Source organism: Ceratotherium simum, chromosome X, assembly GCF_057802395.1.
Source record: "Ceratotherium simum simum isolate JZ-2026a chromosome X, ASM5780239v1, whole genome shotgun sequence".
Taxonomy (NCBI): domain Eukaryota; kingdom Metazoa; phylum Chordata; class Mammalia; order Perissodactyla; family Rhinocerotidae; genus Ceratotherium; species Ceratotherium simum.
The window spans coordinates 19,815,411-19,839,284 of NC_141940.1; the positions used below are offsets into that span (position 1 = coordinate 19,815,411).

The 23,874-nt window shown below is 36.3% G+C and overlaps 1 protein-coding gene across 1 annotated transcript in view; it reads right to left on the minus strand.

The window, feature by feature from the left end:
• The window catches only part of STK26 (serine/threonine kinase 26), a 50,931-nt gene that overhangs the window by 21,159 nt on the left and 5,898 nt on the right, over window positions 1-23,874 (minus strand). The window lies entirely within an intron of this gene.

Here is a 23,874-nt window from a genome sequence, read left to right on the forward strand (position 1 = left end):
TCTGCCAGCAAAATATTATCCTTCAACTCTCCTCCACTCTCTCCAACTCCGACGTCCCGATCACCCCACCTATACTTCTAAACCACCATGTAAACAACACAGAACACTCAAGAATTTACAAGCCCTTTTTTATTTTTTATTTTTTGTGAGGGAGATCAGCCCTGAGCTAACATCCATGCCAATCCTCCTCTTTTTGCTGAGGAAAACTGGCCCTGGGCTAATATCTGTGCCCATCTTCCTCTACTTTATATGGGACGCCGCCACAGCATGGCCTGACAAGCGGTGCATCGGTGCGTGTCTAGGATCTGTACCCGGGCTGCCAGCAGCGGAGTGTGTGCACTTAACCACTACGCCACGGGGCTGGCCCCTCAAGCCTTTTTTTCTTTACTTGGGATTCTATCTGTATGAAATGTACTCATTAATGGCTGAAATAAGATTCTATACCTTTATCATAATTGCTAGTAATCATGAGGGAAATGGTAATATGCTGAACTTTCACAACTCATCTCACAGTGGGAATCTATAATAAGTGAAAATTTGGCTACAATAAAATCTGGAATCAAGCATAGGTTTTTAGGTTAACAAATGTATAGGCATGACTTAGATTTATAAATTCACTGTCCTTTCCTGATTCAGAAATATCCTTTATCTTATACAATTTTGAATTAAAATTTTATTCCCACAATTTTTATATCCTTAAACTCATATTGCTGAACATATACTACTGATAAAGTAGAAACTAAAGATTTCCAAACCTCCCCAAAAGGCATGTTAAGTTATACTTAAGTGCTTAACTAGTCTACATCTAAAATTTTACTTTGAGTTTCTTCAAAATATAGGAGGACGCTATCTAGTTCTGGTGAGCTGTCTATATTTACTTTGTCAATTTGACCTAGATTATCTGTTCATTGACTATCATGTTACCTAGTCCTCAATTTCAGGAGATAATTACAGAGTTAGCGTGTTTCCTTATACCGTATACCTTATACCTTAGACAAAGAGATCATTAAAGTTTATTATTTTTCTCTCAAGTTCTCTGTCTCATCATCACCAAATAGATCCACTACTTCAGTAAACTGCCTGCTTTTGAGTAACGTAAATACTTATGACTATTTTTAAAGAATTTCACCAACCTTTCTTTCTCAACTTGCCTAAAATACAGTTTGCATATGACCTGCTTACTTTATAAGCTTCCCCTTCTCCTTGATTGGAGTTTTCCATTTCTAAAAGATGCACTTGCCATGTAGTAGTCTTTGATATTGCAAGCCGCTTGTTATCCCCACCCAGCAGCAATACCCACATGGAACAAATACATCTTGAGCTTCCCATACGGGCTTTTAAAAATAATTTAAACTTCCAGTAGGTTGCAAATGCCACTTTAATACTCACATTTTGTTATAATACCTTCACCAAAACTTGAGTATCATCATTATTGGTTTCCTTGGTGTTCTCTTTTTTACCAAGACATTGTAATCCATTGTGATTACTATTACACAGTAGCTAACCCACAAGTTACCCCTTCCTACTTTTGGTGATGGTTCTTGTCTTTCCAGTACCCTGTAGCAAAAATACTCACCAAATAGCTTGGTGATAAGTTCACTTCCCTATAACTTACTATATTCAGTGGATTCAGAAAAATAAAAAAAAAATCAAATCTTTCAGGTTTTCTGATGTAACTACAAAACAAATCTAAAAGTTGTAAATATACTACTGATTAAAAAATACATAGTATGTACTTTCTGATAACACACTCTGGACTAGGAAGGGTAGTCGTTAACTTTATAACAAGAAATGTTTGTTGTAAGAAACAAATATTAAATCCTAATCTTCCTAATTCATGTTTTAAAAGGATTTGACTGAAACAATCAACCCCAGGAAGAACACAGCTGTTCTTGCTTTCTATAATAAATGAGTTCCCGAAAGTATGTAAATCAAACATTCAAAAATCAAGTCACATTTTGCATTTTAAAGAAGCTGTGAAGTGAATCCTAACTCATCAATGTAGTTTAAGAATTTAAATCAATGAATACCAAGTTGGAGAAAGAAAAAGAGAAAGATCCATCATTTACACAATGTTTGCACTTCCCAGTCTTTTATTTTGGGGCTAAAACTTCTCATGCAAAACCCAAACTTTCAGAATGGAGGGAATCATGAAACCAAGTTTTCACTACTATAGCCTCACCTCTCTGACTACCTGAGGGATAGATCCCTGCCCTATTTACCAATTCCTGAATTGTGGATAGATAATACCTAAGTAGATAATACCTCACCAGCTTCTGTAACCAAAGTATCCTAAGTCTTTATTAAGTCAGATTTCCTTTCTGTTTTTTGTACAGCGCAAAACTCAAATAAATAAATGGTAAATATCTCAAGCAACGCAATTTAAAAGCAACCTATATAAGGAAGCTGATTTGCCCAATCATTCACATCACTCTTCTTCAGAGCCTCTAAGAAAATCAAGTCAAGTCAGCTCCCTCTCCACCCAAATCAAATATTCTTTTAAGAATATTAAAATTTCCAAATCTTTCTCCTTCTAATGCAAAATTATAGTTTACTACTATATCTGTATTTGCAATGCCTTCTCAAAGACGTAGCCCAGGAAGGAGCTCTAAATTCTGCAGCAACAAATAGGAGGAATGACTAAATTAACTTCATGTTGATTTACAACTAACGGTAGATGATTTATACATGCCCCACAAAAAACGCGTCTGTGAAAATGAAAACGTCACAGATTCACCTCAGGACATTCTCATTATTCCTTCACCCTCTCTACCTGTCGTTTGCTTGGATTTGGACTCTTCAGCTCCAAGTACATTGTTACCAATTTAAGTCTTAGACAGAAAGTATCATTACCACCAAAACAACAACAATAACAACAACCTTTCAGTATGGAAATACTCTTAGGAAGTCCAAAAGGGAAACATGTAAGATGATCATCTTGCTTGTCTGCTGTGGAAAGTCAGGGGCAGATGGAAGAACTCTTAAAGGTTCTCTAAGTGCTCTCCAGTCCTGCCTGCATGTTAGAATCACCAGTACAACTTTTAAAATGCAGATACCTAGGCCTCATTCCAAAATGACTGATTCAGAATCTCTAAGATTGGGGCCCAGCGATCAGTATTTAAAAAAAAAAAGTACTGGGGCCAGCCCAATGGTGCAAGCGGTTAAGTGCGCACGCTCCACTGCGTTGGCCTGGGGTTCGCCGGTTCGGATCCCGCGCGCGCACCAATGCACTGCTTGGCAAGCCATGCTGTGGCGGCGTCCCATATAAAGTGGAGGAAGATGGGCATGGATGTTAGCCCAGGGCCAGTCTTCCTCGGCAAAAAAAAGAGGATTGGCACATGGTAAGCACAGGGCTGATCTCCTCACACACACAAATAAAAATAATAAAATAAAATAAAAGTACTACCAACTATTTCCTATGTAGTCATGTTGGCAGCAGTCTTAAGATCAGCACTTAGGAACCACTGAGCAGACAGATCTGAAATTCATATCCTTGATTACAGGGAACTCATTACCCTTATTTTCCCCAGGCAAGCATGTGGCTCTCTTCTAACTCTGCACACTAGAAGTGGACAACTTGGAGATTAAAATAAAACCAAGAGGACTTTGGTGTTTATATATACATACCTATATTTTAAAAATGAAGTCTGCTATACTTCTTCTAAGGACACGTCTCTAAAATTAGTACCTACTCTCAAATAAGACTAGAAATGTAATATTTACCAAAACACATGCAATAGATCCCATACTGTTTCTGTATGTACTCTTGAACATTTTTTTACCCAATATAGTCTATGTAATAATAGGGTGTATAATAGGTCAAGATTTAATTGATGACAGTTTTGAGGTAACAGTCAACATTGGCAAAGAGTAAAAGTTTAAAATTCTAGTTAGCTAGTAGAATGTGGGTACAAACTATGGAGGGGGATGTAGGGGAAGAAAAAGTTTTCCTTGACTCTCTTGGTGTCCCTGGCTGGGTCTGAAAATTAAACTGACAAAGACAGATGAACAGAAGAAAAGCATATAAATTTATTTAATATAAGTTTTATGTGATACTGGAGCCTCCATAAGGAAATAAAGACTCAAGGAAATAGCTAAACCTGTGTGTTTTTATGCTAGGTTTGATGAAGGGTGGAAAGTTGTGGAAAGATTTTATAGGGCCAAGAGCACAAGCTAAGTATAGTAAACTGGGGGAAAGTTAGCAAGGCGTGTTTGTTCAGACTTTTCTTGGTGTCCCCTTGTCTTTGGAGATAAGGATGCTCCTTTCCTCTGGGTATAGGGAGAGCACCTCTCACATGAGGATCTCATGACCCGCTTCAGGGGAGAAGCAGAGGAGTCAGAGTGACCTTCCTGCTTCTGCCGTTTCCTCAAACTCCTTCAGCTTAAAATGTTCAATATGCCAAGGTGCTATATTTTGGGGTAGTGTGTCCTGAACCCCATCAGGGGGCATTAGGAATAGGTGATCAGGAGAAACAAGAAAATTATAGATAGAACTAGAATTAGCCTTGGGGTTCTAGCAGAATGGAGACTGGAGGGCCAGGTTGGAAAGAACCAAAAGGTAAAAAATATAGTTTCTTTGAATCCATTGGAAAACTATTAGAAATAATCAACAACTACAGCATAGTTGCAGGGTACAAAATCAACTTACAAAAATCAGATGCATTTCTATACTCTAATAACAAACTAACAGAAAGAGAAGTCAAGAATACAATCCCATTTACAATCACAACCAAAAGAAGAAAATATCTAGGAATAAATTTAACCAAGGAGGTGAAAGATCTATACAATGAAAACTATAAGAAATTATTGAAAGAAATTGACAATGACATAAAGAAATGGAATGGTATTCCATGCACATAGACAGGAAGAATAAAGATAGTTAAAATGTCCATACTATCTAAAGCAATTTACAGGTTCAGTGAAATCCGAATCAAAATCCCAACGACATTCTTCATGGAAATAGAACAAAGAATCCTAAAATTCATATGGGGCAACAAAAGACCCTGAATAGCTAAAGCAATCCTGAGAAAACAGAACAAAGCTGGAGGCATCACAATCTCTGACTTCAAAATATACTACAAAGCTATAGTAATCAAAACAGCATGGTACTGGCACAAAAACAGACACACAGATCAATGGAACAGAACTGAAAGCCCAGAAATAAAACCATACATCTATGGACAGCTAATCTTTGACAAAGGAGCTAAGAACATACAATGGAGAAAGGAAAGTTTCTTCAATAAATGGTACTGGGAGAACTGGACAGCTACATGCAAAAGAATGAATCTTTAACCATACACAAAAATTAACTCAAAATGGATTAAAGACTTGAAAGTAAGATGTGAAACCATAAAATTCCCAGAAGAAAACCTAGGCAGTACACTCTTTGACATCGGTCTTAGAATCATCTTTTCGAATACCAAGTCTACTTGGGCAAGGGAAACAAAAGAAAAAATAAACAAATGGGACTACATCAGACTAAAGAGCTTCTGCAAGGCAAAGGAAACCAGGAAAAAAATCAAAAGACAACCCACCAACTGGGAGAAAATATTTGCAAAATCATATATCCAACAAGGGGTTAATCTCCAAAATATATAAAGAACTCATAGAACTCAACAACAACAAAACAAATAAGCTGATCAAAAAATGGGCAGAGGATTTGAACAGACATTTTTGCAAAAAAGATTTACAGATGGACAACAGGCACATGATTACAACATCAGTAATCATTAGGAAAATGCAAATCAAAACTACAATAAGATATGACCTTACACCTGTCAGAATGGCTATAATTACCAAGACAAAAAATAACAAATGCTGGAGAGGATGTGGAGAAAAGGGAACCTTCATACACTGCTGGCGGCAATGTAAACTGGTGCAGCCACTATGGAAAACAGTATGGCGATTTCTCAAAAAATTAAAAATAGAAATACCATACGACCCAGCTGTCTCACTACTGGGTCTTTATCCAAGGAACTTGAAGTCAACAATTCAGAGACTTATGCACCCCTATGTTCATTGCAGCATTGTTCACAATAGTCAAGACATGGAAGCAATCCAAGTGTCCATTGACTGATGAATGAATAAAGAAGATGTGGTATATATATGTAATGGTATACTACTCAGTCATAAAAAATGACAAAATCGTCCCATTTGCAACAACATGGATGGACCTTGAGGGTATGATATTAAGCGAAATAAGCCAGACAGAGAAAGACAGACACCACATGATCTTACTCACATGTGGAAGATAAACAAACACATGGACAAAGAGAACAGATTAGTGGTTACCAGTGGGGAAGAGGGTTGGGGGGTGGGCATAAGGGGTAAAGGGGCACATATATATGGTGACTGACAAATAATAATGTACAACTGAAATTTCACAATGTTATAAACTATTATGACCTCAATAAAATAATTAAAAAAAGAAAAAATGGGAAAAAAATAAAAAAATATATACATAGTTTCTTTGAATCTGAGGTAGTTAAGTAAGACCGCTACTCTGGAGCTGAGAGTGAAAACATCATAGATTCAGGGAAGAGAAGATAGATTTCTCAGAAGATTTGACTAGGAAGGGTTGAGTTCAGGTGAAAGAACCTTCAAGAACCAAGAACAAGGCTGAGCAAGGCTGAACTCAAACTAGGTTTTGCACTTGCCTCCCTACCTTAATAAAATCCATACTATGAATGCCCCTTTCTATATGATACTTTTTGCACTTTGCAAAGACTGATCTGTGTATAGGCCTTTCAGTGACTCACTGATGAGGAGGGGTATACAGGAAATGATGAGCAAAGAATGTGCTAATGATATCAGTGCTGAGAAAGGAATACCTCTTATTCCCTGCAAATTCTCAAGTGGTAACACCAGGAGTGCCTGAAGTGAACTCAGGATGCCCTGACAATCAGAGAGTAACTAAAAACTTTAGCCTAATGATGTACTAAAAACTAGAGATACAGCCAGTTAGCTACCTATTTAACTTGCTCAGATTAGTTCTCCCAAGCTAGAGAGGAAATGCTTTTCTGGATTACTTCCATGGCTATACTATAACCTGTCATCTAACAAGTAGGATGCATATAAATATAAAGTTATTCTCTAGTGGTTCCATGAGCTTCAAATTCAATTAGTTCTATTATGATTGACTAGGTTAAGATTTTTCAATTACCCTATGAACATTGCCTCAAAAGTCTGTTGAGTGTTTCCTAATCAAGATACTGTCAGAAGCAAAAAAAAAAAAAGATTAAAAATCAACAGCCAAATACCTCTTAGCAGGGCTTGAATTCAAGAAAGACCACAGGACACTATCTGTCTTTTTAAAGGGCTATATATGATCTAAGCACAAACTGACTTCTCCCTGGATGGAACTACAACAATCACAGGCTTTTAGAGCTGGAAGGAAATGTATAGGTCATTTAATCCAACTCCTTATCATCACCATCAGCAACAAGCATTCATTTAAGGCCATGTCAAAATGTCAAAACGATGGTAGAGGTAGGGAGAGGTTAAGAAGGGAAACAGAAATTCTGGAATTAAAAGAATTATAGAATCTTTGAGATGAACGGGAATTTAGCAAACATCTGATCCAAAATTTATTTTTACAGGGAGAAAACCGTAGTCTAGAGAGGTTATAAATTGTTCAAGGATATAAGGCAGTTAACTAGTGGCAAAGCTCAAACTTGAACTCAAGTCTCCTGACTCTTAAGTCTAAGGTTCTTTCACTACAGCTTGGATTAATTTGTAACTTAAACTACACTCTTTTGCTATAAAACAAAAATTATTTTCCATTATGAACAGATCATACAATTGTCCAATGTCTATTTAGTAATATCCCTACATTTAAAGAATTCGAAAAAATTTAAACTTAAAGGAATCTCAAAAACTTAAAATAGGACTTTCCTATTCTTTGAATGATACAATTTCTTATAATTTTTGAACCACTATGCAATTGACTGACCTCTGCATATATGCACAATTACCAAATACTTCATACTACAATCTTTCAGAGAAGTGACCTGCATGTAATCTTGCCTTTCTGGCAAGGTTACTATACTCAGCCCATATTTTTCCATGTCAATAACTAGACTGGAATGGGCTAGCCTCTAGAGCATGGGAAACAAGGTAGTGCTGGTATTCTATACCATGATTCCCATAGGAGCCAATGTCCAGAAGGCAACAGCTCCAATTCCAGCTTTACCAGTGATTTATTGTAGAATTCAGTAGCCCTTAACACTAAGGTTTTCAGTTCTCTTCATAAAACAAGACCTTCAAATTGATGAAACTGTCCAAGAATAAAAATAGTAATTTTGTGCTAGGTTTTATATAGGCATAGAATTGTTCAAATGACTGTACGAATACTCAGATTACCTTAATAATGATAAGGATAAAACAAACTCCTCATATAAACTTTTGAAGACTGATGTTAGAGTATTTCTCTACTTCGCACCACCTCAGGTTCATATTACAAGTATCTGATAAAATTTTACGGAATTCTTAAGACACCTCTGTGATTTATATTTCTGAAGTAAAATATTCAGCTTCACTATATTTTGCATATGACAGAAGAAGAACTAAGATAAAAATTAAGTATGTCTGTATACATTTCAAATTAAACATGAAGAATTGGGCTTGAGGTCAAATTTCTTTAGGTGGTCAGTCATTTGAGTTTGTATTTCCATGTTTATGAGAGCTCAAAATATTTACCTAAGCACATAAAGAAAATATGCTTAGTTTACCTATTTTTATGGCATACTCACATTTTTACATCTCTCTCAAAGGTTATTATAACTTGCTTTTGCAACAAAGTAGAAGTCAAATTGTCTGGTTTTACATACATGCAATGAGATAAATGAAATGTAGTCAGAAATGTAGTTACAACACCCTGGGCTTCCTTGTGGTCATCAGACAGCATTTTATCAACTCACAGTTGAGTTCCTGTCTTTACTCACCCGCTTAAAAGGCAGCCCTGGTCTTAGTGGCAAAGCATCAAGTCAAAGGTCTCACGCAGTATCGTTTTGTACTCTTAAGGCAACAAACAATTTAAACGTTTAGCAATATTGTGCTTAGCAACAAGAAAAATGTGTTCATAAGGCAAATATAAATTAAATGTATAAGTACTTTTTCCTCTTCCCTTTATTATTTCTATTTTTAAATGTACCTCATTAGCAAAAATACTTAGAATGCAAATATTTTAGTAAAGGATAACTTTGTTAAAATTATTACAAAGGTTTTGACATAGCTGCGTGAATAACCTAGCGGTTTGAGGAGCTTCTCCTGATTAATAATTTTGAGTCTACTTCATCTTTAAGAACAAAAGAATAATTGATAATATTCCTTCATCTTAATTCCACCTACTCAAGAGAGGATAAGAGAAGAGCTTCCTCTGCCTCCTAACTTGCATTCTTCTCTTTACCTCAGATCAGAGGAAAAGAACAATGAAGTAAGCGGAACACATTCTGGGATGTGAAGAATGCAGTTCTTTACATATGTTTGTAAGACAGTTCAATTTACAATCAAGTAAAGAAGAAGGAAACATTTCTTTGATTCTATTGTCACTTTACCACATACCGCATTTTTCTAAAGAAAATGAAATACAGAAAGAATGAGAAGAAATTTAATCATAACTTCCCCCATTTTTAGAAATCCTCAAGCAAGAAACAAAGTCATAACAGGTAACACTTTTATTAGCTCCATTTCCTAGATAGATCTTTAAATTTAATTGAGAGTAGAAATGTCAGATTATTTTGTTCAGCCAGGTAAATCATCTTTGGATCTAAGACCTCTTAAATTAAAGGAAATAACTAATTTTGTCTTTTTGACTAACTCTCTGGGACCTGAAGTTCTCTTAAACCTTTAATTACATCCATGGGGAAGGGGAACGAAACATCCTGCAAACAATCACATTCTTCTTTCAATAAACCAAAAGTCAAGGTTATCATCACAATAAACGCTGGATGCAAATTCCATTGCATCATTTAGCTCATTTCTCTCTGACTTGAGAGCCATTCCAAAGGAAAAAGTAGATCTGGTTTTTTATAAGTATTACAGAGGTAAAGAGAGCAGAGAGGTCAGGCAAAATTGGCTTAATTTCGTTTATCCTGCAAATTACAGGAAATCAGTGATTAAATGTTGGCTTCACCATCTGTATAACGAGAGAGAGAGGTGGGCTAAACGATCTCTAAATCCCTTACTGTTCTGACACTGTGAATTTGTGAACTATTAGAAGCCAAATCCCTTTGTTCCCCTCCTTCTATCACTAGTAGTTGCCAACTCTAGCTTTGAAGCAATCATTAAGGTAACGGATGAATTGGCATTGGCCACACGACCAATTGTATAGTGGTATACAAGGGCTCAAATGAAAACTATATACTATCCCATTATTCCAGTAATAAATTCAGAATCACTCATAGGCTGCATTCAAGTCCCAACTCTCTGATACTATAATGAAGCAGGCTGAGAAGACAAGGATAGATGGATAAAGAGCAGCAGAGTCACCGTCCCGACTGACCTCTCGCCTCTCACACTGGCCATGTCCCATTATATATGAGTGACTGCTCCAAGGGAAGTCAAGGGGAACCAGGAGTTCAGCTCATACAGGACTTAAGATTCTATTAGTCCTCCTCTCCTTTAACTGTAAAGTAAATTCATTCAGAATGTAAAGTAGCATTCAGAAAGTAACGTAGTTATACTTGCCCATACAAGGACCTAGAACACCCAACAAAACTAAGTGCCCAAAGGGAAAATTTCAGAGATATCTTACCATATCTCAAACCCAGTGCATCAGTGATTAGGAGTTTATACATACAAACTCAAATGCAATGCTCCATTGGGGGACAATTCTAGTTTGGTTTTTTTGAGCCTTTGAATGATGCCATTTTCTCAGTCAACAATACCCTACCTCTCCTCCATCTCTGGAAATCATGCACCTCTAATTAAAACAAAACAAAACAAAAACCTTCCCAACTCCCCAGGGAAACCTGATCACCCAAACAGAATCAATTACTTCATCCTTTGCCTTCCCACAGCCTCCATTGTGTTCGTACCTCCGTTACTGCACACATTTTATTATTTTTGCATTCTCTTTCATTGCCACGACCTTTCTATTTTCAACAGTAAGCTCACTGAGGATGGGCCTCTGTCTCACTAAGCACCAGGTACCCTCACAGCACCCAGTACAGTGCTTTGTATTGTGTGGCCCTTGGATGATTGCAGGATGCCTACCTGGGGGCCCTCCTACAATGCAATCTTTGGCATGAGGTTATCCTTTCATTTGCAGTTTGATTTCTGACTTTTGGTGTAAGGGAGATTACATTCAATAAACCGGCACGATGTTAAAATAGGTATGAAATTCTAAGTCAATCTCTATTCTTACATGTGATTAACATAATAAAAACTTTACAAAGTGACAACTTTGAGATTTCTTTTTCCTTCTACTGGAGAGCTCTTTAGGTTGCAAAACAGCAGTTCTTGAATAATATGGATACCAAAGGAGAGTTGGTAGTGGTTATACATACAAAGATGCATATCAGTGGTATATGCAAATCTGATTCTGGAAGCACATCTGCAGTCACTATTAACCAGAGCCACATGACTACTGTATGTCCTGGAGAGTCTAGGATGATTTCATACTCTAATGCAAAGATTAGAGGCCTCAAAGAGCCACAGTCTGTGTTATCGCTCTTCTGTAAATTTCTTTTAATTTAGTTGCACTAAACACATATAGAAATACACAATTCAATCAGGGATCAGGTTTAACCATAAGTATTAATGGTAAAATTAAAAGGATTATTACTGACTAGACAGGATGTTACATAAATATGCCCTGGGATTGATAACGAGCCTTAACTATAAAATATTCATTTGGGAAGGGGGATAAGGCCATACAATGAAAGGAAGACAAAGATTCTGCTCACATATAAATGATAAAACAGGTATCCTAATTTATTCAGGCTATTATTCAATCAAACCCACACAGGGCACTTTAACATGATGGACAATGACAGCCTTATTTTGTGCTATTCATACTGAAGGAAAAATAAATGGATGTCATTCTAGTACTTTCAGAAATAAACACCTTTGGATAGAATCTAAGGCAGAGGCCTCTTATAGCAAAGATCGAACTATTACAGGTAATGTTATGGTGAATCTTTAGCACACATATTAAAATTCATTGGATTAAAACAAAATTGATTTGCTCACTGCCTATCTTCCTCCTAGATGTGGAACTCCAATTAAAATCAATAGGTTTGAAGCTTGTAAGCACAGCACTAAATTATTAACACCATGAGTTCTTTTAGAAAATTAACACTGATTGAAAAAGTGGAATTTTACATAGACTTACCTTTTCACTCTTAATGAGAAAGTGGCTGCAGAATAATTTTCCTCCAATATTTTTCTCTTTAATCAAATCTATACTTTGAATGAATTTAATCAAATAGCATTTGCAAGAAGTTAGCCGCTGGAATCTTAGGATGGAGGAAAATTATCTCTTGGGTCCTGCTGACTTTAGCAATCTATGATCCCAAGACAATGACACTGATGACACGATGGCGTCAATAGCAAACTATTTTAATCTTAGCAAATACTAAGAATGAAGCAGAGAGATTACAGAATACTCTACAAGAATGGTCTCTAATATTTTCAACAATCTACTTTTCATTTCCCCAAAGTGAAAAACATCATCAGAGTGTATGTTTATGTGTGTGCATGGATGCAGGGCTAAAAGAATAATGCTTATTTTTACTTTTTAAGCCCTATCTACTTCTTTAAAAGATTTAGAGCAGTGCATTAATAAATAAGAATATACTCAGAAACCAAGTAAAATGGGATATGTGTGTGTGTGATAGGTGTATCTGAAAACCTAAGCTAAGAAGAACTACTATAAATGAGCATAAAAGTTAGCTCTGCACTCAGCACCATGATGTACCCAGCATACATGAAAAATGAGCTTATGTTAAATTTGTTACATTAACAAAACAGGGACTGGATTTCAACATCCTCACTGATGATAATTTTATTATCGTTATTCCCTTTCCCTTGCACAGGGAGTACCAGCTCATTTGAAAAAAAAAAACCCTAAATATTGTTATATTTCCATTTTCCCAAAGAATTCCAGCTTAGAGAACTCTTCTGCTTTTTGCTGTAAATTAATCTTCTCTCGAACTTCATCAAGTTTTCCGGAACTGAAATTTCTCAAATCAATCTCTATCCTACCCTACACCCCACTGTCAATAGCACTCATGAATATCCTAATCTCTATTTCTAAAGGTACAGATTCACCAGTTTTTACCCTCATTGATCTGTGCTGAAATCTGTTCATGTCACCAAAGCAAAACATTTGACAAATTAAATGTTCAAATAAAGGGGGAAACGCTACTGAAATAATGAGATATCTACTAAAAATTAAAAGCTTCAACTAATTTTAACAAATACTGTTATAAACATAAGGTTGTTTACATGTTCTCCACACAACTATAGCTAGGATAATATATTTTATTAGTTGAAATTTATATTCCTTGGTCATTTAGCAATCAACTTAGCAAAACTATAACTCTCTAATAAAGATAATCAACATCCAGCAGCAAATTTGAATACAAGTACAAAATCTGATTGTTTTTCCTCCCCCCAAATCTGTTATATAGTCTGTTTGGGAACTATAAAGGGCCATAGGATTTTAGAACTGGAAGTGACCCTTATAAAATACTTGGCTTTTTTGATTTTATAATGAGTGATTTCCAGCTGGGAGTGGGGTGGGGAGGGCAATGACAAACAAGTAACCTCAGGATAGAGACAAATGACAGTTTCCTTAATTAGTTCTTGAATTGCCATAGACAAAATAAGCTTGATGAGCAATTCAAAGTAATTAAAATGCTGTGAACAGTGTGCTACCCAAAAAGATCTGTGATGTACAACTTGAGCTGACTTGTACCCTATCATTTTACAGGTCTAACCAGAGAGAAAGTACCCTTCACCAACAAATCCTCACTGCCCACCCAAAAAGGACCCATAAAACATTTTGAAAAATACAACCTTAGAACTCCCTTTGTCCTTTCTTGCCTTGACTAATTTCATTCCCTTCCTTCCTTTTCCTTCTTCCCACCCAGTCTTAAAGCCAGCTCAGCCACCCAGTGATGCCTTTCCTGACCATCTCAGCAGCCTGGCTTGACTCATCTTTCCTAGGAGTTTCTGGTCAGGTTAGTAGGGAGCCACTGAAAGATTTCAGCAGATGAGTGCAAAAATAAAGTCTGTTTCAGGTAGCTCCATCATGTCTGTGTGTAGCCTCGAGTCTACTTAGTGACAAAGGTCAGAATGGCATGATAAAAGAACGGATGATGTCTGACATCTTCCGGGAAAAAACACTGATACAACTTCATGATTAACTGAATATGGAGATAAAGGAAATCAGCCGCAAATTACAAATAACGCCTGCCGGTCTTTTTCTCCTTGATAATTCTGTGATTTACCAATATATGTTTTATGGCTAATGGCACCTCCCCCACTAAATCAAGTAGTTAAGTGGCATTTGGTAGAGTCTGATTATTTCATATGCCATGACCTAATAATTTTAATGCATTTTTGATTAAGTACTATTCTCCTTACTGCTGACAAGGTACCTGAGATGTTAATTGTAGGGTGAAGACACTTATTCAGTACAAGGAGGAAACAAATGTGATTATATCTGACACTTAACATTCTCTATTCACTTTCCTTCTCTAACAGATATGGCCCTTCAATTTAAAATAGTGATAAAAGCAATGAATGCCCTCCCTTATATTCTTGTATAAAATTCGCCCACTTTTATTGTCTTGCTCTAGAAAGTATGAAAGATACACACACATAATTTATCATTCATTATTATTACCAATACAACTTTCCATATAATTCAACTGTTAAAATTTATGTCTAGAAAACAAAAATATGTCTACCTCTTTACTATAATCCAGCGCATTTCCTTGAATTAAGCATTACAATAATGGGACCAACAGACAAGTCAATTACCTTAATAAAGAGAAACTTTCCTATTATCTTACTGTATCCCCAAATTCAGAGCAAACGCTATAAAATGCTTCCTTTCTTTAGGTCAGCAATTCTCAATGTGGTTCCATGCCCTAAGACAGGGGTTGGTAAACTTTTCTGTAAAAGGCCACATAGTAAATGTCTTAGGCTTAGTGGGCCAGGTACAGTCTGCAATCACTGTCACATATTCTTTTTTTTTAACAACTTTTTAAAAACATGAAAAATATTTTTAGCACGCAGGCTACACACAAACACACTGCAGGCAGGATTTGGCCCTTGGCTATAGTTTGCCGACCGCTGCTCTAAGGAATTCATCATAAGTAATAAATAAACTCCTCTCTAGTACATCTAGAATGGTCTTAGTTATGTATCCTTCTTGGGAGAATTGAGAAAACATTAACTCAAATCATTTTCTCTGTTTTGTGCTTCAGAAGACAACCCTGTATGAGAAAGGCTGCATTAGATTAACAAAGCTCCAAAAACACTACTGGAGGAAGGTGATCATTATCATTTTCAAAAAATACAGGCATTCAAAGATATTTCCTAGGGAGAAATTAAAATCCAAAATTTCAGGAAACTTTCCATTTGTCCAAAGCATAAGCCAAACATTATAGCCTCACTACCTCTTAGTACAAAATTAATTACACATACTAGAAAAGCAATTACACATAAATTGTCTCAGTAGAAAATTAATTACACCTAATTCAAAATTTGCTTGGAATGAGTACCTGATCCCTTTTATATATGAATAGTTGTGTGTGCCTTATCTTTGATAAATAATAACCTAGTCTAGACTCCTGAGCAGAATCCCCAAAGCTCACAGTTTTAGAGTTTAAGGATTATCTATACAATCTTCTCACTTTACATTTGAGGAGATGTGGGCAGGCATTATTTCACAGTATAAAGGAACAGGATACACTGCATTCTTCATTCTAGTAGTTAGGAGGAAACAATTTAGTGTCCTACCAGGAAAAAATAATTAAATTCTGGAACCACTTGATCATATTAACTAAGAATATTCTTTCATAATGTACAGATCATTTTTTCAGTTAAAGGAGTTTTTTAAAATCCTCAAAAAATATGCTTGATCTTTCAATCAAGATCATACTACACTATAACTACACGACGCACTGTGATAAAAAAAATACACACCAAGTAATCATATTAAAATGCTTATAGTCATACAGATTGACTCTCCCAGAGAACTCAGGTATGTGAATGGACAATGGGAGAGAGCTGTCTCTATCTGGGAACGTGGGGAGCGGGTGGCACTCCTGAGCAGAAAACAATGTTTTGTTTGTAAGTATGAGAACATTTATACCTTTTAAACTACTGGAAAGTTAAAAGCTAACAATAGAATAATACAGTATTCAGTATCCATAAGCGTTCTTAGAAAAAAATAATTGGACTACATACTGCTTAGAACTCTTCTCTCAGCCAAGACATAAATCAAGTGGTGCTAAAAAGTCATTAAGTAAACTTATTTTAAAGTAAATCTGAGATGCTACTCAGCCTTGAAACGCTCCAAAGAACTGTTTTAATCATTCCCGGAGGGAGAATTTTAAGGCCAGAACCTACTGGAAAAGTAACAATAATATTAAGTCCAGTCATTTGAAAGAAAGATTCCTTCTCTTTAGCCTCCCTCCTCCCCTGAAATAACAGTCCAAATTAGCCAAATATAATCCGGTGATAATCTGGCACTTTTCCTTGTTAATGAAAAGTATTCATCTTGCCTACAGAGGGAAAAAAAAAGGCCACCCCAAATGACTCCAAGTGTCTAGAAACAATTTATTGGCCCAGTACACACGCCACCAAAATTGCACATCTTAAAACAGAAAAGCAGCTGAAATCACCATCCCTATGATGTCAGCTCTTCCCCCTGATCTTGCACAAGCTTTCTCCCAACCAAAAAGACTCTTTATAGATATTTTCTTGCCATAACAAATCAATTATGTAAATGTAACTTTTATCACAGAAGTCATAAGCAACAAGAAAGAAATGAATTACTATTACCTCCCCAATTTCCTTTTCTGTTAGCTTTTTCTCCTCTCTGCAGAAAGTAGAGAAATTTCCCATTCTAAAGAATACAGAGAGAATTCTCAACCTTTAAAGCAAAAGACTACTTTTCCCCTTGCTTGGAAATACTGTGTTTCTCTTCTTCCAGAGTCCAACACCTTTTCCCTCACCTACATTTTCTGTTTGCTCATGAGCCAGCAGTAATCCTCTGGTATTATGAAATTCTACCTTCCCTAAGCAGGGTTTACACTGCAGCCTCCAAAACGATGCCTGAACCTCAGCAGATAGAAGATCCATAGCAACAGCGCTAAGAGTTTTTTTCACTTGCTATTACCAGAAATCACAGTCCAAAAAGACGACCATAGAGGTGGCACCTATGCTCAAACCTCAAAATTGATTCATTATTTAACTAGTCAAATCCCACGTTTTCATTTTATGTGCCCTTTGGGAAGCTTGTGACAGAGTAAAAAAGATCTTTCAGTGACAGTCACCATTTTTCATGAAGAGATAAATACTTTAAATAAAAAAAGCAGCTCTCTGGATACAAGATTTTGTTTGTCACTGAAACGGTGTCCAATGCCCCATCCCCTCCATTCCCTATCACCTTAGAATCTATAGTGTAAAGTACCTATAATAATTTTAGCTTCAAAATAAGAGCTTAGACAATGATCACAAGTTTCTGTTAACTAGAAGTCATTTGTATACTACCCACATGCCTCTGATTTTACTATTAGGTAAACCAATTTGTATTTATCAAAAGCAGTTCCTTTGATGCAATGATTCTCTGTAAGACTATTCTATGGAAGAAATTAAGCAGCGAATTGAGAATCTTGATAAATATAATCCCATATAATGTTCAATTCAATTCTAATTCACCAAAACAGCTTAACACTGGTATTGAATGTCATTAAAAGTCATTTCCCATGATCTGCATCCTGTTATGGCATAGACTGCTGAGTCCACTTTCTTCAAGAATAATAATAGTTTAAATATTAAAGGCAGAAAGAACTAGCCATGATAAAAATGCAACATGTTTAAAATCCTGATAACCCTTCATGTATTTAGACATAGGTACATATACATATATGTATTTACCTTAGGGTAAATATTTTAAAGGCAGTAAATAATTCTATATATTTTTTATATAACAAAAATATTTAGCAAATCCATGGATACCATAATTTTTACTGAGTACATAATTTTTACATAAATTTTACTGAATTCCTTTTATATGCAGACCTTCTTACATGTCATGGCCAAATCATAATTTTCTGCTTCTTGAACTTAGTGACCATCCTATCTTTTGCCCATTTTTATTTTGACAATGCACTTTTCTACTTTTTAAAAATAAGTATGTCTAAAATTGGTACAGTTGATTAAAAACTCTATAGGCAAATGTTGAGCCTTATTTTCTTGACTAGATTAAAAGTGTTTTCAAACACAAAATATACTTCATGCACAATACACATTGCTTGTGCATATATATCCCTCCTATAAATTTTGCCCAACAAAAACTTAATCTACCACCCAGAATAATGAAAAATGGGTCACAAGAGTCATTAAGTAGCCTGGAATAGAGACAGCTACCACATAAGAGGTGTGAGGTATAAGGTAAACATATCAGAATTTTTACACCCAAACAAACTGTATTCCCTAAAGGAGGAGGAGGCCACCTAGAGACTCAAGGACTTTATTCTAATGATAATTAAATATTGTTTAAAATGTGTTTAGAGGTACATTTCTACACATGTTTCTGAACATCCTCATTGGTAGCAAATCTTTGATTCTGAAGGATAATGTTGTTTTTGTTGGTTGCGTGTTCATTTTAGAAATTGAAAGTGATTTAGATCCAAGGCTGGTGAGTGAGATGGGTGATCAGGTTTGCTCACATTGTTTGATGTTGGCAAACTCATTAAGTAGGCCCTATTTGCTTCTCTTACTTTCAGTTCTAATCCTTTGTTTGAACTAAGCTCTGAATTTTCCTACATGGTACCTGTTGGCAAATGGTAATATATTAATGTGACAGGTACAGAGAATATTTTAGAGAGCAGAAGCTGGAGTCAGAAAGGCCATTTAGGAAGTGGTTTGATATTTCCTTAATGATTCAGAAGTAACTTCCTCTCCTCTCCAGGAATTTACATATGTAAACACAAGTTGGCTTCGGAATGTCACGACTGTGAATGGGTATTTTTGACATAATAGCAGCTCAGAGTTATTAAGTCCAGGATTTTTTTTTTGCAGGGTGTAAAAACAGGGTGAGGGAAAGGGATTCTGAGCAATAAAAATTGATGAGATGTATCAAAATTGGAAAAAGTCTTAAAAATGTCATTCGGGGAAATATTGCCGCTTACTGGCATTTTATTTCACTTTAGCCAAGTTGCATTTTCACAACTATAAGCATAAATAGATTTCATGTTCTTAATAAAAGTGTTTGCATTTGAAGATAAGAGCATTTACTGAGCTGTCAAACCTACCTGGATCAAAGAAAACAGAAGTGATGGATGACAGTGAGATTTTGGAAGCTGTAGAACTTACCACAAAGTTGAGCTCAGCTTCTTGGAAGGATAATTGAAAATCATGTTATTTTAATTTCTCACAATTTCATCTACTATCCACCTCCATGTAGGACCTCCGATCTCGATCTTCACTCCTGAAGAAACCTGTTACTAATTACTTCTGTTTGGATGTGTGGCCAGTGCTTCAAATTCAACATTTCTAAAAATGAACCCATTTTCTCCCAAACTCAGCCATATCTTTGAGTCTTTACTCTCCTATCATGTTTGTCCCCTTACCATATCCAATTACTCACCAAGGTCTGTTAGTCTTCCTTGAGTGGTGCTCAGAGTGGTCCCCAGACCAGCAGAGCAGCTGAGAACTTATTAGAAATGCAAATTCACAGACACCCCCCCCCTCTCTGCCCGCAGACCGATTGAATCAGAAACTCTGGAGATGGGGCCTGGCAGTCTGTGTTTTAACAAACCCTCCAGGTGGTTCTGACACATGCTCAAGTTTGACCATCACTGCCTTAGGTCAAACCCTTATCAACTAAAGCCTGGGCTATTACAATGTCCACTTATTACATTCAGTCTTCCCCTTCTCCAACCCAGCCTGTTGGGTTGAAAGGCTAATGCGATCCTCTAAAAACAAACAAAAAATCATTGCTTTTATTCTTGCTGAAAATCTCCTTGTTGTAGACTGAGTTAAAAATAATGGTCTCAGTCTGGCATGGAAGGCCTTTTATAATTTGGCCTTAACATAGTTCATGCCAATAAGCTCTACCTACCTCAAAGCTCTGTTATAGAAGGAACCTTGTGTGTGCTTCTTTGTGCCTTTTCTCCTACCTGTCTTCTACCCTCTTTTAAGGGTCTGTTGAGGGCTGCCCAGCTTGGTATCAAAGTAGTGCAGTGGCAAAAGCACGAGTGCCTAGCATGAAGGTATTCTATAAATGATAGTTCCCTTCCTTAGTGCGGTCTGCCTTGGAATGCTTCTATGTCAGTTTCTATCTCATTTAGGATTCATCACTATTGCTCTGCATTGTCAGATCTCTAAATATTTAGGTGTATAGTCTTTCCAGTTACAGTATAAACTTCTTGAGGTCAGAGAGACATACTTTTTGCATCTCAAAGATAGGTATCAAGCACTATGTCCTACACAAAGTAGGCCTTCCAAACTTGGCTGATAATAATTTTCTAGTTTAAATCACACCTAGTTGTTTTATGAAGACTAAGTGTGTAAAAACATTAAACCTGGATCACCAGTGTCCAACTTGGCAAAGTCCAATATATTACCATTTACTGACAGGCACATAGGAAGGCTCAGAGCTAAGTTTAAACAAAGGATTTGAACTAAAACTAGAGAAGCAAACAGGACCCTAATTAATGAGTTTGCTAACTGTGCTTCCCATGGGGTCAGTAGCACTTAAAAAGCACACATCTGAAATATGCTTCTTTCCCTGAGGCTGCTAGACACAGTGACTGTAGTCTCTTTAACCACAAGAGGTCAAAGTTCTATTTTCTACCACCATACTTAGTAGCATGTGTGCATGCTTTGCTGATTGGTTTCTTTTGTGCTTCTGCTTAAAGTTATGGCAGGCAGCAGGAAATTGAGACCAGGGAGTCTAGAAACTTTCTCAGCTCTAGTGGGCAGCAATAAGGATGAGGCAGAGACTTTTTGAAGAAATTATGACTTTATGGTTTCTATTGGCTCAGCTCCCCCAAATTTTCTTGCATTAATAACAACTTATGCCCCACCTGATTATCTATGATGCCCATCCCTTCCCCATCACCCACTGCTGTTATTTATACTATACTGCACCAAGCAGTAAAGTCCTAGCCTAATATAACACACTGTAAAGTGATATGTCCCAAAGCCAATGGTTTAATGGAAAGCTGGGGGAGGGGGATAAAAAGGCAGTAACCCAGCAACTCAAAAATACATTTTCAAAGAAAAATCTGGATGCATCCAGATGTCCTTGAAGTATTTCCTCCACCTGCCAAAAATTCACTCCTAGGATTGTGTTACCAGGCACTATTGAAACCTGGTAGAGTAATTCACTAGTATGCTTAGAAATTCCCTAACACATCTAGTGTGGTATGGATTTCAAATCCAGTAAAACTTCATTAAGTTGATAACAGGAAGCTATTTCTATAATTCAAAGCAACTGTTATTCTTCAGCTACACACTTGATTGTTCTGTAATAAGCAAATTTAAAAATTCAATGATGGTTGATTTGAACCTACTTTTTTCAGTCCTTTGCATCTTAAATTGATAAGGTTTTACAGATTTCTTTTCCCCACTTGTTTTTTAAACAAGCGAAAGAGGGAGAGGGGAAAGAATACCACTAAAAACACACAATCTCTGTTACAAGGATCACAAAGAAAGGTTGAAAAGTTTTTTCGGTAAACATTTTTCAAGAGAAAAAGACAAAAACCCAATCCTTGAATTTCCTCAGCAGCACATTTTTGAAGTTACTTGACCAAAAAGGAGGAAAGTGGACACTTAAAAAAAGATAATTAGAATATTTTTAACTCGTTCACTTAAGCTGTCTCTAGTCCCCAGGAAATACGAACCACAAATTTGTTCTAATTTTGCTAGAATATCTAAAGCTATGCCATACTAATGACTAATCTGATATTTTAGGACACAGATCATTCTAATCCATGATGGTATGATAAATGAAAGAAAAGAAAGGCCAGAGGGCCACTGTCAGGGGAATGCTGGAACAAGTCCAGAAAAGGCTAAGGGTGAATATAAATAGCTCTATCCCCAGTCAGGTAAATGCTGGTGAGAGGTGATGGGGAAACAGGCAGGAATAGAGGAGAAGTGTGGGATCTGCTCTGAACTAGGTTTCTCTGAATGTGCATGTCAGGTGATCTGCCTGACTTATATGGGATTTGGGGGAGGGAAAATAAAGAGGATGACAGGTAGATTGGCCAGCAATGTGCTCCTTTGTTTCTAAATCCAAATTTGAAGGCATTTTCTTATTGGATAACTCTTCCAACTTCATAGGATTGTTGAGAAGAATTAGTTATCATCTTTATAAAATGTTTGATTTCTACAAGCATTAACTCAAAGATGTGGTCCCTGCCATATAACACCTTAGTCTAAAATGGCAGCAGATGACCAAGTGAGAAATGTACATAAGATGAAGCCAAAATTTTAGTTGTGCATATTTTATTGATTTTTGTTCTTTTAAAAGTGAGTTACCTCATGGCATTCCTCTAGAGACATCGTTTTATATGTACATGTGGTGGAAACTCTTTGGGTCTTAATTACGAGAAACGAAAAGGAGTTTGTTGCACTACACCTTATAATAGTGTTAATTTTTGTTCTTCTAACTCCATTTTCTAGCAACAAATAAAATGTGTAAAACCACCACTCTTTCAGGAGACACAACTCAGTCAAAAACTATCAAGCTGCCTGAAATTCTACTACTAGATTTCCTTTTTTTAAAGGCATTATTCCCTCTGAAATGTGAACATCCATGGGAGAGGTCACACACCGAGGCATCAATCAAAAACACCTTAATATGAATGAAATACATCAGATTCTTTTTAATGCGACAGCTGGGACAGAGAACTGAAAAAGTTTATTTATTTATTTGTTTGTTTTTTGGGGGTAGGGGGAGTGGAAACAGAGAGAAGGGACAAGAGGTTATTTCCCCAAAGACACAAATTCGTCTGAAATCAGGCCTAGTTACTACGAAAGCCATGAGGCTCCTTTTTCTCTCAAAGGCCCTGGAAGGCAAGCAAATGAGAGCTTCGGTGTGTGGACAGCTGATTAGTTACAAGTATATTTTGTTAGACATATTACATATAATGCATTAAAATCATTTTAGTAAGTATAAAAAGTCTACATTGTGCAGACATAAATTAGCCTTCATGGTCTACAAGAATTCAAGGATTACACAATATATTTAAAGAAACAGAAACAGAATGGAAAAAAGTTAAAAAAGTCTAGTCTATACTGCACTCATTAGCCCACACTTTTACATATAATTCATACCTAATGGTATAAAGAAAAGTAAAGTACATGGTCCCTTCAGGAAATTTACAACTTAGTTTGGGAGACATGTATAACATATATAATCAGAGAAAATCTAAAGCAGTATATAAATCAAGGACTGGACTGTATGCTGCTGACAATAAATATAATAGGTACTTGGAAATGAGGGAGAGTTCTGTAGCCTGGAACATTCAGAGAAAGTTCACAGAGAAAGTAAAATGGAGACCTTGAAAACCAGGTAGGATTTGGTTAGTCAATGACCACTGAATTGTAACTGGCATGGTACAACAAAAGAGAGGTCTTGTTGGAAAGCAGTGATAACGAAGTTTAGACCTGTAGAGAGAA